Below are 15,915 nucleotides of genomic sequence, written 5' to 3' on the forward strand. Positions count from 1 at the left end.
GGAATTATTTCTTGCTTCTACATGATGAAAAATCATGCCAAACGTTTTTAATAGATCCCTCTTATCATAAGTAGCAAAGGACACTTGGGCCATCTGACTTGCTGCAAAATAAGGTCACTCGAGATCTCAGAGCTGCTTAAGGTCACATTAGAGAAGAAATTTAGGAGCCTAGAAGTTTCGTACTGCAATGCTTGACATTTAGAAGCCAGATCTCTGGAGTGGGATCCAGCAATTGAGAGTTGATCCGGACACAAAGTCCGAGGAGCTCTGGATGTCCCTGACCAGCTGCATAGACAGGGGTATGCAGCTACAGATAGACACTGAGGAAACATGGATGACAGCTGTGTGGGTGAAATTGCATCCCTCCAGATGCCACACTCCAGATGACAGGGAGAGGCCAGGTAAAATAATGCACTGACTTGATTTGGTAGCAGCAGATTTTCTCCAAGTGAGGTCTGATCATGCACTGCACTAAACTGACATGGGAGTTTATATAGGTCACATGTGGAGATACATCCATCCCCAGCTTGTGGCCTCTTGTATTTTGTCACTTAAATGCTTGAGGATTAGCTGTAGTCGGAGATGGAAAAGCCCTCTTAGCTGCTGAACCCCAGCCCCCTGCGGTACGGGATTATACTCTTGGTAGATCCTGCTGTAGCTCAGTCAATAGGGGAAACAGAAAACCAAATGAAATGGGATATTTGGCTTCATGGAACAAGGTTTGGAAGCTGGACTTTATATGAACATCTGGTAATGCTGCTTCCCACTCATAAATGTCAAATGCAGGACCCTCCGTGTCCCTTTGGTCAGAATCTTCCCCTTCTGCTGCAACGATTTAACCAAGGAAGAATTTAGAGTATTTCCTCCTTCCCAGCAGGTTAGAAACTGCAGGCTTTTAAGGGAAAAAAGGTTTGTTTCCCACTACTTCATTTTTCCTTTTTGGTCAGAAGGGACTATTTCAGATATTCTCATTCATTAAAACTCCTCACCCATTTTCCTGGTCTTTGTGTCAGAAACAGATTTATCTTTCTGTATTATACTCTTAAATTTCAACTGAGACTGGAAGTTAATGTCTTTCTGTAAGTAACTGCAGGTCAGAGCTTTTACTTCATTACATAGTAATTATTTATTTAGCTGGATAGAAAAAAAAGCCGGGAGGAACCTTTATGAAAGGTCTAAGTTAGGGGGGCCCAGCTGGAGGCCTGTGGGTTGGCTCTGGCCTGTGAACCAAAGTCCCACAGAGGAGACGGGGACGGCTGTTTGGCCGAGAATAGGATGCCATAATCACAACTTGCTCCAATGCCAACACGTGGTCAGGCATAAAGAGCCTAGCCACCAAGACATTTACGTGCACCTGGGAGAAGGGTGCAAGACCGCTGCATACTGAGGCCAACAGGTAGGTCTGTAGTGCATCTCCAATTTGGCCTCAGAAATGGAGCCATGAAACTAGGATTTGGGCCTCGTGATTGGTGAAGTTGGATGATTCAGGTTAAGTCATTTGACACTGGAAAAGTCTAACAACTGCTGGCATTTGGGTTCTACTGGAAGCTGAGAAAGAGCTCCAACACAGGCTGCAATGGGTTAAGTTTCAGTGGTTAAAACCCTAGCTCAGGGCAGCCTCCCCTCCTGCCACGTTTTGGCCTGCCTACGCGGGAGATTTCCTCCTCAGTGCAGGAGCAGCAGAAGACAACTTGTGCCCCTTCTTCAGCTGTAGTGGTGCACAGAGTATTGGCCGCAGACCAGAATTCACTGAAATCAATGTTGATTGCCTTCCACAGGCTTTGGTTTAAACCTGCTGAAGATGAGTATTGTTCAGACAAAAGAAAAAGAAGAAAAAAAGATTGTAGTCATTGATTTCTTTTCAAAGGTAAATAACAAGAAAAGCATGTCAGTGAAAATAACCACAGATACAAGGTTTCATAGCTTGATGCTAGTCCAGTGATCTCCAACTGTGAAGGGTCTCAGTTCCCAAAGGTATTTTCCTTCCTTTCCCATCACAAGCAACCATCCTGTAAGACCCTAATCAGCCAATTTGTAAGTTCCCTGATGCATCAGGGAGGAAAAGCTAAACAAGTGTGTGTGACCAGAATATGTACAGAATTTAGCCTCACATTTAACTCTTCTCTCTCTGTTACACAAGACTACCTTTGTGGTTGCTCTGGTTGCTCCCTGGAGGCCATTTACATTAATGGAGATACAGACCTGCACTGGAAGTACATAACCTCCATTAATGCACTCTTGTGTATCAAAAGAGGACGATATTCTGAAGGATAAAACACTGACTTTCTTACTAACAAATTTAGGCACAGATAACCCAGACAAAATGGCTCCAAATCAACTTATCTAAAACCAGAATCTTTTGCTTTTTTTTATATTTATCACTTGTCTTAAAGTAGCGTCCAGTTGTCACACCCCAGAAGGAGAAGTATATAGTTAGAGACTGACCTTGACTTGAAAAGCTTACAGCATAAGTTCAGATGGTACACAGCATTAAGAAAACCACTGGGAGGTCTAGTAAAATAGCCTGGCTGTAGCTTTATAAATTAAAAAATTAGGAACTGTTTCTGCCTGTGTACATCAATAGGGCTCTTCAGAACCCCGTCAAGCAGTGTAATGCCTCTTTCCCCCCTTCCCATTCCCAGCACCTGTACTGGCAGTAGCTGTCTAAAGACTGGGAGTTGGCCTAGAATGAAAACATGTTCCTCCTGTACCTTTCTCTCAAACGATGCACACACCTGGCTGAACACCCCCTAACTGGGAGTATATTGGAAATTCTAAACAGAGTAGAAAATTACTGCTCTTACCTTCTCTGAAAGCTCCCGAGGGGATTTCTGGCTGATGTAGCTCTATTTCCTTATGGGAAGTGTCTGTAAGACACAATTCTGGCACATCATTAGGAAGCTCTAGTGGCTAATCTTTCTTCAACCAGCAGTCCTCCTGCCTAGGTGATATTTTTCATCTTTCATTGTCTGCTACTTGCAAAAATGTGAACCAGAGCATGTCACTGAGTGTTACTACATTTTCCTGCAAAAGCTCTGCATTGTATTTTTAGACAAGCAATTCAGCAGAGTTTACTGGTGAGATTCAATGGGCTTTGTTGGAAAGTTATATTCAATATTACAACAGTGCTTTTTTTGACCTTTCTTAAGCATACTGAGGAAAAAAAAAAAAAACCACACTTCAATGTTTCCCTGTTAAACAGCCCATCCCAGGCTTGTAATAGAGAACATAGTTCAGCCCTGTTCATCACATTCACCTTAACAATGCAGCTGTGTTCTGCCACAGAGCACTTCCAAAGTTGTTTTCATGGATTCATTTATCCTCCAAATACTTCATGGCAACCCTAAGTGACAAAAAAGAATTGTGGATTTTTTAATGGCAGCCAGTACAGCCAATGTCATAGCTTTAAATACGTTCATGTCAGCAAAGACAGACCCTTTCACCAAAGAATTTTTGGAGTCATAATGGAGTCATGACTGCTTATTATGAGAACTAGTTTTGTCTTTCTGTGTAGTTTGTTGCCTATATCCAGTTTCTTGCCTATATCCATCTATCTCCAATCTTCTAACTCATACTGTTATCTTCTTGGGGTCTGGACCATCCTTTTATTCCCTATCACAGCAGAGTCCTTGCCAAGACCAGGATTCCTAAGCACCATATATTTATATAACTAAGAACAGCTGAAAAATTGTCCCATTTTCTTGGGCTATCGTAAGGGGGAGAAGATATTATTAAAGAACTCCTCATGGTTGCCAATAAAAATTCAGTCCTTTAAAAACTGCATAAAAACACCTTTTAAAACACTGTTAGAAGTTGCTTAACAGCCGCTCCTTCTAAGTGCCTATGGAAAAAGTACTAATTGTAACTTACATTCATACAAGCTTATAGGCATATATTCATATAAACTTGCCATATATACGGTATCATTATTGTTCAACATACATGAGGAACAGAATGATTTTGTGCACAGGCTTGTCTGAAGGAGCACTGAGGTCTGATGACCTACATTTGAGGTTGCTTCCTTGCTAACACACAAAGAGCCCCTAAATGGTTTTCCCATATGCACGGTGTGGTTCCTTTGTAGCACTTCAGCCTTGAAGGCTTAAGTATATCTTCCTAATAGGTTAGTTAAAGCTGTATGGCTTGAGGATCACAGCCTGCTAATGGAGAGACCTCAGGTATTATTATCCATAAAACTTGGAAATGCTCAGAACAGACAATATTTTTATGGAGCTTCATTTTGGTAAAGTCATAAGCATTTTTCTGCTATCAATGTTTGGAACAGGCTTATACTATCTGCACTATCCTTTTTCAGTCTAAAAGTAACCAGGGAAATGTCTGGCCAGAGTGACTGAAGATGTGAGAAAATGACAGTGTAAAATGCTAGACTCACACTAAGAGAGCAAGGACGTGGCCAGACTAGCAGGAAGGAGTGAAGTTCCTGGGTGACTGAAGTTCTATTAAATACAGAGAAGTAATCAAATAGTTAAATACTTGGTATTAGTTTTTTTATTATTTATTTTATTTTTTAAATTTTTGTGCAGCTCAGGGTTGCACATGCCCCGAATAGCTCACAATCAAAGAATAAGGTAGAAAACAACACATGTGCACAGATAGGATGACAGGCTGAGACAGTGTGGGTGCTAGTACTAGAAATAATCAGTGACCGTGCTATTGCATTGGCCAAATGCTCTGGCACGTTCTTAATAAAATTAAACATCCCTATGATTATTTTGAGCCACAGTATGGTATCAAGATTCCCTGTCCTGAATGAAGAGCTTTAGAGACGTGTTCATTTAGAACACCAATAGTTTTATAATTTCTGCAAAGGAAACAAACTTGACATGAGTTCTGAAGGAAGCTCCTACCTGGAGTGCTGAAACTCTTCTAACAGAACTGATCTGGCCATGCAGTTTACATCTAATCTTTGAGATCACATTTTCAGCAGTGCAAGACTAAGAGTTTAGAGATGGATGATAAAAAGTATGGACAGCTCCTGTTGGATTAACTGCTAGAGGATTATGACTCTTTAGCCTGGAGAAAAGACAACTGAAGAGTGATATGATAAAAGTTTATAAAATCATAAGCAATATAGGGAAAGTGAAAAGGAAGTGATTCTTCACTGCCTCTTACAAAACAACAAGCCGACACCACATGAAACTAGCAGAAAGCAGGCCCAGGGACAACTCTTCATAAAGCGTGTTGCTAAGCTGGAGGACTCCTTCCTGCAAGATGTGGAGGATGCTAAAAGTTTATCTGGGTTAAAAAAGGAACTGGACCAATTCATGAAGCAAAAATCCATTGAGAGCTATTAAATACAAAAAAAAGTCTGGTTTAGATAGAACATCACCAAACTGCAAATTATTGACAGCTGGGATAATATTCTGGGAAAGTATCCCTACATGCTTTCCCTAACTCTTCCAAGGGGATCTACAATGGGACTACACTGACCTTTGATGTGAGCTGGTGTAGCTGTTCTTATGTAGTTACATCATGGAGTTAGTCTGGATTCAACAGAAAATGTGCCCAGCTAGTATGATGATTGTAAAGCTGTATGTTTTAGGATGTCTCTCTTGAGTTCTGGTTCAGAAAGGTATTCAAGCCTGTTGGCAGCTTGCATACATTTAGCTCCACTGAAACTAATATAGGTCTTAAAGTGCATGGTTAAGCTTAATCAGACCTTAAACTCCAGTTTCAAAGGAACAAGTGGAAGGTTCTGTGATGAGAAGAGTCTTTTTCAGTGTGGACACTTATAGGACTGCATTGTATTCAACTAGTTATACATTACAATATGACTGAGAGCTGTTCTTTGAAGAGCCTTGCTTCAGCCCCATATGTCTGTTTCAAAACTTAGAAAGCTATTTTAAACAATGATCCGTGATGATAATGTGGTTAATAGTTGGTCTGTGTCAATGTCCCTGATGAAGCTTCTCAGGTGAAAAAGCACCAGTGGGTTTCTCCTCTTTAACTGAAAACTCAACCATGAAACCCAGTGCAATTCATCATCAAACAGATTTTTCACACCTGTTCGGAAAAGGTAAAAACCACCAAGGGACCAGCTGGGTGTCAGAAGAAGCATCTGGAGTTGTGGAGACTGTAGATTCACCACCCAACTAGGAAACAGAGGTGTTATTTTAGGTTTATTATTATTTAGAGGTGTTTACACTGCTAACCCCTGTTCCACCACTCCTTTCTTTCACAATTCAGGGATTAGACTATCTTTGTCCTTTACCGTATCTACCAGGAAGAGGACTGTGTAATGTGCAGTGACCTGGATGGAGTATTGCTAGCTGAAGATGGGGGTAAACAAGTGGGTTGTTATAGCTGGAATTTGAGGCAGAACATTTTCTTTCCCTTGGAGCCAGAGCTGCTTAGCTTTGGAACAGACGTGAACAAAGAAAGATTCACCTTAGAAAAGAAATATGTGTGCGTGTAGAGGGGAAGAGTTGCTGTTTTTGTGTATATATGTGTGTATATATATATATATATATATATATATCTTTTTTTTTCAAACAATGGCAACCTGTAATTCATATGATTTTTATCTCTCTTCAGTTGAGATGTTGACACTTTTGATTAAATCTTTGATTAACCCAAACCTGAACCCATTTTCTCAGGCACAGAACAAGGAAACTCTTTTTTTTTTTCATACCTTTTTGGATGGCTGGTAATTTTCTACGTCATTAGTGTAACATTTTTCAGCATGTGCAGTCTTGTAATATCACCTCAAGCTTTTAATTCTAACCAGAGAAATAGATTCAGCGTAGTGCAAATTATGCCAGATAATGTTGCTTTTCACACAGGATGAAAGAATTGCCAATGCCAAAACCAAGAGAACTTAGGTTGTTTATTTAACCCTGCAGAGTGCTTAAGCCTACAATGCTCATTATAATTGGATCCTGACAAAAATGTCATTGTATTTGAAAGAAATCAATAGAAAGTCAGGTCTGGGGAAAAAAAAGTGAGGAGCAGTCAGTGGTCTTCATGCAGAGTTATTTGGAAAGTGTGACTGTAGTTACCTAATAAACTCTCTGAGACGCCACTAATTTAGGAGGCTACCCGCAGTGGGGACAGGTAGCAGCTAGGAATCTACCTGTCCTGATTTGCTCTCTTGGGAATTCCAGATATTAGGGTTGGAGTTAGATGCTGGAGCACTGCAGATAGTCCTTGAACCTTATGGAAACAGGAGTAGTCGCTCGTTGGAATCTATAATGTAAAATATTCTGATGTGCAGTAACGATGAAAAAAGCATGTAACTTTGGCGTAATTTTTGTTAATCCATCTATGATTTTTATAAATCCACCAGCTATTGTTATTAATCCAAACTTTGGTTCATTATCATTAATCGATCACTAACCTAAGTTGCACAGTGATGGGCAGTCTGTTTATTGAATTCCTCAAATCAAAGCTGAGTAGTTTCTGGAAAATTATTATAAGTTTTCACAGACAACAGGACTCAGTATAACAGCGAAATTGACTGTGATATATATAGGATTGTTACAATATAATGTATTCATTTGTGTAGTTTGTACAAATCGGAGTAGATGAATTAATAATGATGCTGTCTGGCCTATTTGCAATAGCATGTCTGTGGAACAATCTTCAGATACTTTCACAGTCATTTCAGCTCCAAATTTTAGGCAGCCAATATTGCAGATTTTGGCCATTGCTTTCTTTTCTAGGTATTTTTAGAGCAAATAGGGCTGCTTTTGTTGTTTTTCTGTTTTTTAAAGTCTTTTGTTTGCATGGTGGAAAAAAAAAAAAAGCTCTGCTTGCATCTTTTCCCTGAAGAACCAGTCATGCCGTGTTGTAATAATAACCAAATCCCTCCCCACATCAATGTCACAATGTTTGTTTTAGCAATCTTAAGTTCAGCTGCCAGCTGTTCTGTTCTTTGGATTTTATTGCAGGAAGTATAAATTCCCTTTGGCTTGGCTGGAGGTGCTTTTAGAAGCCTTCAAGTGAGGGGGGAAGGGTAATGGAGGAGGGAAGGGAACGGAGAGAACAGCGTGTCTATTTTTGTTGGGGCGGGGTGACAATCAGTTAAGGACTATTAAGCTTGATGGCCTTGATGTTATAGTATTGCATCTCTTTTTACCATTTCTTAATCACTACAGAGTAATAACATCTTTAAAATTTATTGGGACAATTAGAAGAAAGCACAGTTCCTTTGACCCCAGCTGTTTCAAAGCTGTTGTATGGTTTTCTTTTCTTTCTCGCCCGCCTCCCCTCTTTTTTTTTTTTTTTTAAGGAAAGAATAATCACTGGACTGAACTTCTTCTCAAGCGGTTTCTACCTTGAGATTTATGTCAAGTTCCAAGCTGCTGATAACACGATAATTAAACTCTGAAAGAAAAGAGGAGGCATGTAGTCATGAGTACTATAATACAGCTACCTTCATGAATTCAGACTTGCACTATGAACAAGCAACTCACTTTGGTAGAGAACAAAAGTCGCTCCAGATCTTTGCCTGAAATTTGACCCAAATACTTTTTGAAGAGGTTTGAAGAGAGGGAGGGGAATTTAGTTAACACTTCCTTTTGTTTATGTTCTCAGTGGCACTTACAGTCAAGTGACACTGAGTTATGGTAACAAAGGTTGCTTCTTTTCTTTTATCAAAGTGTACTGTCCCATGTCCTTTCTTCATCTCTTTTCTTGCTTCCAGTTCAGCCTTTTCCTTTTTCAGTGCATTTGCTTCTATTTTGTTAGAAAATCTATCAATTTCCTGGCTATGAATTCCTCTCTCACTTTTCTTTTTCCATGTCTTATGTCAAAATAACTTCTACTAGTGTTCATTTCTGCACTTTTCCGCACACTAAAAGTTACTTTGTTTCTCTGTTTTGGTACTGATACAGAACCAGCAGCATCTATCTGCTTTATGATCATTTTTACATTGATTGTTTATAGCATTCATGTCAGGGAGAGGAAGAATTACACATTTAAAGAGGAGGGGTGAAATTCATAGTTGATAAGGTCAGAATTAATTCCAGTAAACATTAAGTATCTAAATGAGACAACTAAGTTATGAGTGTAGTCACCACTGCCTCACTAAATAGCTATCAGAAAGGAATAGTTATCTCCAGAAGTCTGTTCAACCCAGCAAAAACTTAATCTAAATTGCTAAATATTATCTCTTTCCACTAACTATATACAACACCTACAGAAAAAGAAGAGATTATATTTGAACCCAGATATCCCAAAGACAAAGACTTGGGCAGATGCCAAGCTGTTGGAATAAAACTGTACCAAACAAAACTGTACCAAAACTGTACCAACATGCAACTTCTGTTCAGAGAGAAACGTAAGTCATCCCAGACAAGCTAAGTGTTTGTTTCAGAGCAAACAAGTGAACTTAGAGTTCCCACTTTGTACCTGAGTGTCCTAACTGGTGGGCTAGAACATCACCCTCTCTTTTAGGACCAGTTCCATTTTATGCAATAAATTTTAATTGGGCCAGAGTGAGATTGACTGTACAGCCTAACCAAACACCCAGCAGTTGGAGGCGCCATGAATCAAGTTCTTGAACCAATCAGAAGTGGTGTCCTGATGAAAGTCATCATTCCTTGAACCTAGTTAATGATGATTGAGTGGTCTTGTTTTTTTCCTACAGTATGTTATAAAAGGTATATTCTGAAATAGTATGTAAACAAATGTTGAAATGTCAGCATTTTTCTGAAAGTACTTTTTCTTTTCTGGTGAGCTTTTTTCTCATGTTTCTACCTTAATCACTAGACTAGCTTTCTCCCATTGCTGTTCCAGGAGGAACATTATGTGGCTGTCTTCCTTTTATGACCTTCCTGATAAGAATTATACACTATACGTTTTGAAAAGTACCATGTATTTTCATAATTTAAGACATACTGTGTAGTTTTCTAGTTATGATCACATCGAGTGCCACCTTATTAATAAGCCCCAATGTAAATCTAGGTAGTAACACAAAGCAATACAATACACAAAAACAGGCACTAAATAGTTCACTGCAAGGAACATGAAGGACTGGAGTCTTTCTCGAAGTCCTGTTGACAGATATTGTTTTGTACTGCGAGATCAGGATTTGCATATGAACATTTGAACATATTCCCCCAGAAGTATATGCAGATTACAGCTATCTTGAAGTTGGGCACACACTAGTGCATCACATGCACGTATCACACAAGTCTTCCTTCATTCTTTGTTCCTCCTTGATGTGCCCAGATATTACGCTACATGAAAATCCAGCTCTGACCTGTAATTGCAGAAATTTTACGAATTAGAGAGTTAATGTTGTAATAGTCCAGCAACAAAAGCTCCAACAATATATATATATATTTTTCTTTTTGAAGACTAGAAACTCAGCTTCTTCTATCGACGTTAAAGAGGTAAAGGGAATGTTACGAGAAATTACTGAAATGGTTCTCATTTAAAAAAGAAACACTTAAAGTTTTTGAACTGCAGCATTCAATAATTTTGAGTTAGCCTAATTTCAACTTCCTTTTCCTTCGTCTCCGAAGATTCATGCTTTTCTGGCATAAGTAAAGATCCTAATCAGTTAGCTAGATGTTATGGATTCAATAAGGCTGTATAAACAGACACTATGGAGATGGTGTACAGGGAGCTGGAAGAATAGTGATATAAATAGGCATAGTTACAGTAATTATGTAGGAAGAGCATGCATGTCCATGTGCATTTATTTATGTATAATGTGAACAGTATTTTATTATTGTTATGCTTTATTGAGCCCATTGATTACATTTACATAATGTCATCAAATATCTCCACAGAGGCTCATCTGCATCAATATTGTTATAGCTCTAAATCATCTATGGCTTAGACTTTATAGCCATAGTAAATGGCAATAAAATATGCCATACAGAAAAACAAAAGCAAACCCTACAAAACCCCAGGATCTTGGTTACTGTTGAGAGCTGAATCCATGTAGTTATGCTAGGCATAGACTTGGGAACAGAAGGTGCAGGCAAAAAAAAAAAAAAAAAAGATGGGGAGAAGGGAAAAAGTCCAGTCTGCAAACAGTCATGAAGTCCTAGAAGACCAACAGAGTACTCTAACCCAGTGTGAGGGCAGACCCTCACTTTTAGCATTCGTCACAACAGCTCTTATCAGTGAAGGAGCTGACCTTGGACTCAGCCAGCCAAACTCCTTAACTTAGCCAGCCAAACTCCAGAAGGGGGTTGTGCTCAGGGCCCTGATGCTAAGGGGAAAACAACTTGAAGGGTATAAAGCTCTATGTGTAGCATCTGCCCTTGGTCCAGGTTCACAAATTTTGTTGAACTAAGCTTGTATATGGTTTTCTTTTCTTTATATGAAAAGTGGTAAGACCTCTCCCAGCTCTGAATCTCATCTCTTTCAACATCTGAAGCTGGGAAGGGTGGCAAGCAGTGCTGGTTTTAGTGACACAATCCAAAATGGCACATTACTGTTGCAAAGATCATAATTTCCAGTAAAAATAAAATCTTAAAGTATTGCAGCTTCTGGAAAATGATTTCATTCAAATAATTCATGAAATGAATCAGAAAACATGGAAGAAAATGACCAATTTAAAATTAAATATATGAATCAATGTATAAGTGTGTGTGTATGTGTGTGTGTGTGTATGTATGTGTGTGTACTATAAGTCATACACATATAAGTCATACTATAAGTCTCTGATTTCAGGAGTTTAGCCTTGCCAAATGTAAGCAACTTCAGTTAGTTTCTAAAACAATTCTCTGTTTCAGGCCATTCTTTTTACATCTGAGAGGGATTTACTTATACATTTCAGCAAAAATTGGTTCCATTGTTTTCATGAAAAAGATTAGGGGAAAAATACATTTTTGCTCTTGTTAAAACAGGTATTATAGAAATCATGTTTAGGAGCAGGTGTTTCAAATTTGGCAGTTTGTGGACTGTATTAGTGACAGACGTTTTCTTGCTGTTACATTAAAAATCCCAGCATAATTATCTAGGTTATAAATAATGAAAAATCTTAGTTAACAGATGCTCTGAATTTTATTTTGGGCAGGTGACCTTCCAAAGGCTCTCTCCTCAATGAACTCACACTAAGCTGGCATAGCAGGAGCGGAGTACACCTCTCCCCATAACTTCTGCTCTGCACTCCTTTGTCCGTGTGCATCAGGGCTGAGAGCAGGGACACTGTCCTGTGGTCTGATATTCATATCCTGTTATGGTGACAGGAGGAAGTACCTTCACCCTTTCCAAAGCATGAAAGCGAGACCAACAGGGAGAAATGAAGGCAGCAGACTAGTACAAGAAATGTCTCTGGAGGTACCACTGGCCTGTACAAATCAAATAACGATCACTATCTGAATTTGGCCAATGAACAAATTTTGATTTTTTTCCAGGACTTCACATATTTCTCCTGATGTTTCTTATTGTTCCTCTTATTGACTGTGAAGTAGCTGCAGTGTGTCACCACTGCTCTGAGAAGAAACCATAGCTCTGTTTCTTGTTAGGTATATGACCCACAGGGCCTTGAGATAAATGAGCTGAGTAGCCCTGAAATTTATTCAAAGAGCCAGTAAGGCTCATTAAGAGGTTGTTAATTAAGAATAAGATGGGCAGTGGAAAAGGCTGCAACGATGGATGGACCAATGCTGTGGTCCAGCTTCCCTTGCTGTCCAGATCAGGAGTCTGCTTTGGGTGCCTCACAGCTATTATCTGACCTACAGATCAGGCTCTGCTTTCCATGGGAACCAGGTAAGACACTGAGGAGGAGGGAACAGAAAGCTGATGTCCTCTGCTGTGTCATCCCAATTTGGAGCTGGAGCACTGACAAGATGCATGTCTGGACCACAGATGTGTTCCTGGATTTGAATGAAACGAGAGAGACCTGAAATGGAAACTGGTTTACAGAGACTGGGAGAGCTGGGGTAGAAAAAAACCGCTGGACACCAGGAGCCATGAAGACTGTTGTCAGGTTTTCTACCTGTAGAAGGAGGATTATAGTTTCTTCCCCCAACAGCCATTCAGTGAGATGCTACTGCTTCATTTGGTATTTGTTATAGGTGCTAGGTGCAGTTCAAAGGATCTCAATACACGACTTGGGATACTCCTATTAGTAGTTCTAGTGCGCTTTAAAAAATACAAACTCCCAGTGTCTGTGAAGAAATCAGATATTGTAGCAACAAAAACAAGAAAAGCTATACTTGGAGGAGTGTTGGAAGATGGTGTGTTAAACAAAGCATGAAAGCAGATACTGATCAGCGAGGCTGAAGGGAGAAAATGGAAGATGTGGATTCAGAGAATACCACTGCTTTTGCATAGTAAGAGGGCACATGCAAAAAATTCTGTTACTATGTACTAAAGGCTATTTGAAAATGTATGTGCACAGCAAGGCTTAACTGAAGTTGTATATCCACCCTTAATGAGGGCATTTCTTAACGCATGATTACTTGGTCTTGAGACTTTATCATTCTTTAAACCACAGGTTTGGGTTTAAATGCATTTATGCATTCTAAAAGACACACATACCTTTATGTTAGCCAGCTGTCTGAAAGCAAACCATGTTCGGGTAGGAAGTATTCATGACCTATAAATAAATAAAAAGTGTGAATGATCAAATGTAGTTAAATATATTTAAAAAAATAAAATAGTGGCTAAAACACACAAAACATCATGAACTAGAAATCAAAATGAGTCTAACAGTGCATATGATAAAACAAAATGATGCCTATGACAGTTCAAATAGATGTTGACTTTCAGTCAGGAAGGAAGGCTAAAGCGTTTTGAATAAACAACACTAATTGATAATGTGATAATGGTACATTAATAGTACAGAAAAAGTAATGACATATTGGAAATTGTTTTCTAAATTAAAGTTTGTTATCATATTGTTTACTTGTTTTTACATAACATGAAGTTTTCTAACTATCAACAGGATATGGACACATGCTTAAAATCAAGCGTTTAAGTATTTTTCTTCATCCTTGAGACAATGCAAATACGATCAATTGAATACAGAACTATTCATCTCACCATTGAGAACAACTGTGGAGCATCATGCTGCTTGCAAAGATTGGGGCTCTTATGGGTCAATAGGAAAGTGCTGCAATTTTTGATAACAACTTGTGGGGAACAATTATTGTTTAAAAGAAAAAGAAGTAGCAGTGTTTATTTTCTTCCCTAAAATTAATGGAAAACACAAACATGCCAAAGAAAGACATTTAAACATAATATGGAAGTATCAGAAGTAAAATAAAGTCCTAAATGTAGTGAGATGTGAAATGCAAAACCCCTATCAGTAGAGTTAGTCCATAGCATCTTGTATTAAGAAGATTATGTGGGGATTAGTTCCAGTGTAACTGCCACATGAAAATATATGACGACAGGTGTTTTTAAATGACTGTAACAAGGTGGAACCTTCTCTCACAGCCAAAAATTTTGGCAACAAAAGAAACTGTTTTTTAAGGCTAAGAAACTGCAGACAGCTGGAACAAAGAGAAATCTATTGACAACAAGTGGAGCTCACTTGCATATATTTATCATAGACTTGAGCATTTTCCATAAACTCAGCCATGTATGGTTAAAAAAGAAAGAAAGAAAAAAAAAAGCCGTTTATTTCTGATGAAAAATCCCCCCACTACTGTGTTGAAAGCACATTTCCTACCAGCCTTCCTGAGATTACTTAGTATTTCCATGTTGTCTGGCAATGAGTCACAAACAAACACGGAAAGGAAAATCCTTGGACACAAGCCCTGATTGGAGCTTAAGAATTTTGGTCTGGACATAGCAGCTTAAATCAACTCTGCAGATAAACAGGACCCAGAAGTGGTGAAGATTCACTCAAGACTTACTGGCTGACTGGGCTACAGTCCTTAAGGCATTTCTTAAGTCAGTGGTTCACAAGGGAGTGAGCTGGCTTCTGTGATGGTTTTCCCCAAGCTGAAGGACTGGGCCCAACTCTGAGTTGTTCAGTCCAAAGTGAGCATCTGAGCCCCCATTCTTGAATTTGAAATGAGACACCATCTTTGAACCACCACTGTGCTTCCGGAAAAAAATCCTGGTTAATACTATTTTTGCTAACACTGCCAATTGAATTGGTGAATTGTGAGTTAGAATGAAGTATTGCAATGAATGAAGGAAGGGAATGGAGATTGAAGCTGATATATCCCCAAGGTCACACCCTGATATAGAAGTGGACTGAAGGCAGATGCTGGAAATTGAAAGTGCTCCCAAGTACATGGAGTTAAAATGACCCATGCACACGCTGAACATGGCTAGTCAATTAGATTACAGGAACTTCTTTTGGATTCCACTCTTTCCTGAACTTTGAGCCTATGGGGATTTTTTTTCCCCCATAAATTGTGCGGAGCTGAAGTCTCCTTTACTCTATTTGAGCTGGAATTCTTCTCAGTTCACTTTAGATGTCCAAATGGGTGTTTAGATGAGTGTTTGCATCTGAGCTTGTTCTGAGCTAGTTACTTAGCCCCTGTTAAATCTCATTAAGATGTAATCAATACAGACAAGGGAGACTGTGTCATTCATTTGACCTAATATCAGCACCTATTTAAGCTGACTCCACACACCTAGTGGCAGGCTGACTGCTGACCAGTAAGGGGGTCTAGATGATTTTTTCAGTTGTTGATACCTACATTGTAAACACCCCCATTTAGCCAGATGAATCCTACAGCGCTGGGAGACCTAATGCCTGTTGCGGTGGCTCTCCATAACTCTTGACCTCCACACTCTGTGGATGCAAAAGATGCTAGTATGAAGCTGGGCAGAAGGAGCTGGTGGTCAGATGAACCACTCTTTCACAACATGAAACTAGCAGGGCACTAAGTAGGACCGCAACCCTGGACTTCAGGAGAGCAAACTTTGGCCTCTTCAGGGACCTGCTTGGAGGAATCCCATGGCTTAGGGCCCTAGAGGGAAGTGGGCTCCAAGAGAGCTGGTTAATATTCAAACATCACTTCCTCC

This window comes from Apteryx rowi, unplaced genomic scaffold, assembly GCF_003343035.1.
Source record: "Apteryx rowi isolate R43461 unplaced genomic scaffold, aptRow1 scaffold_112, whole genome shotgun sequence".
NCBI lineage: Eukaryota > Metazoa > Chordata > Aves > Apterygiformes > Apterygidae > Apteryx > Apteryx rowi.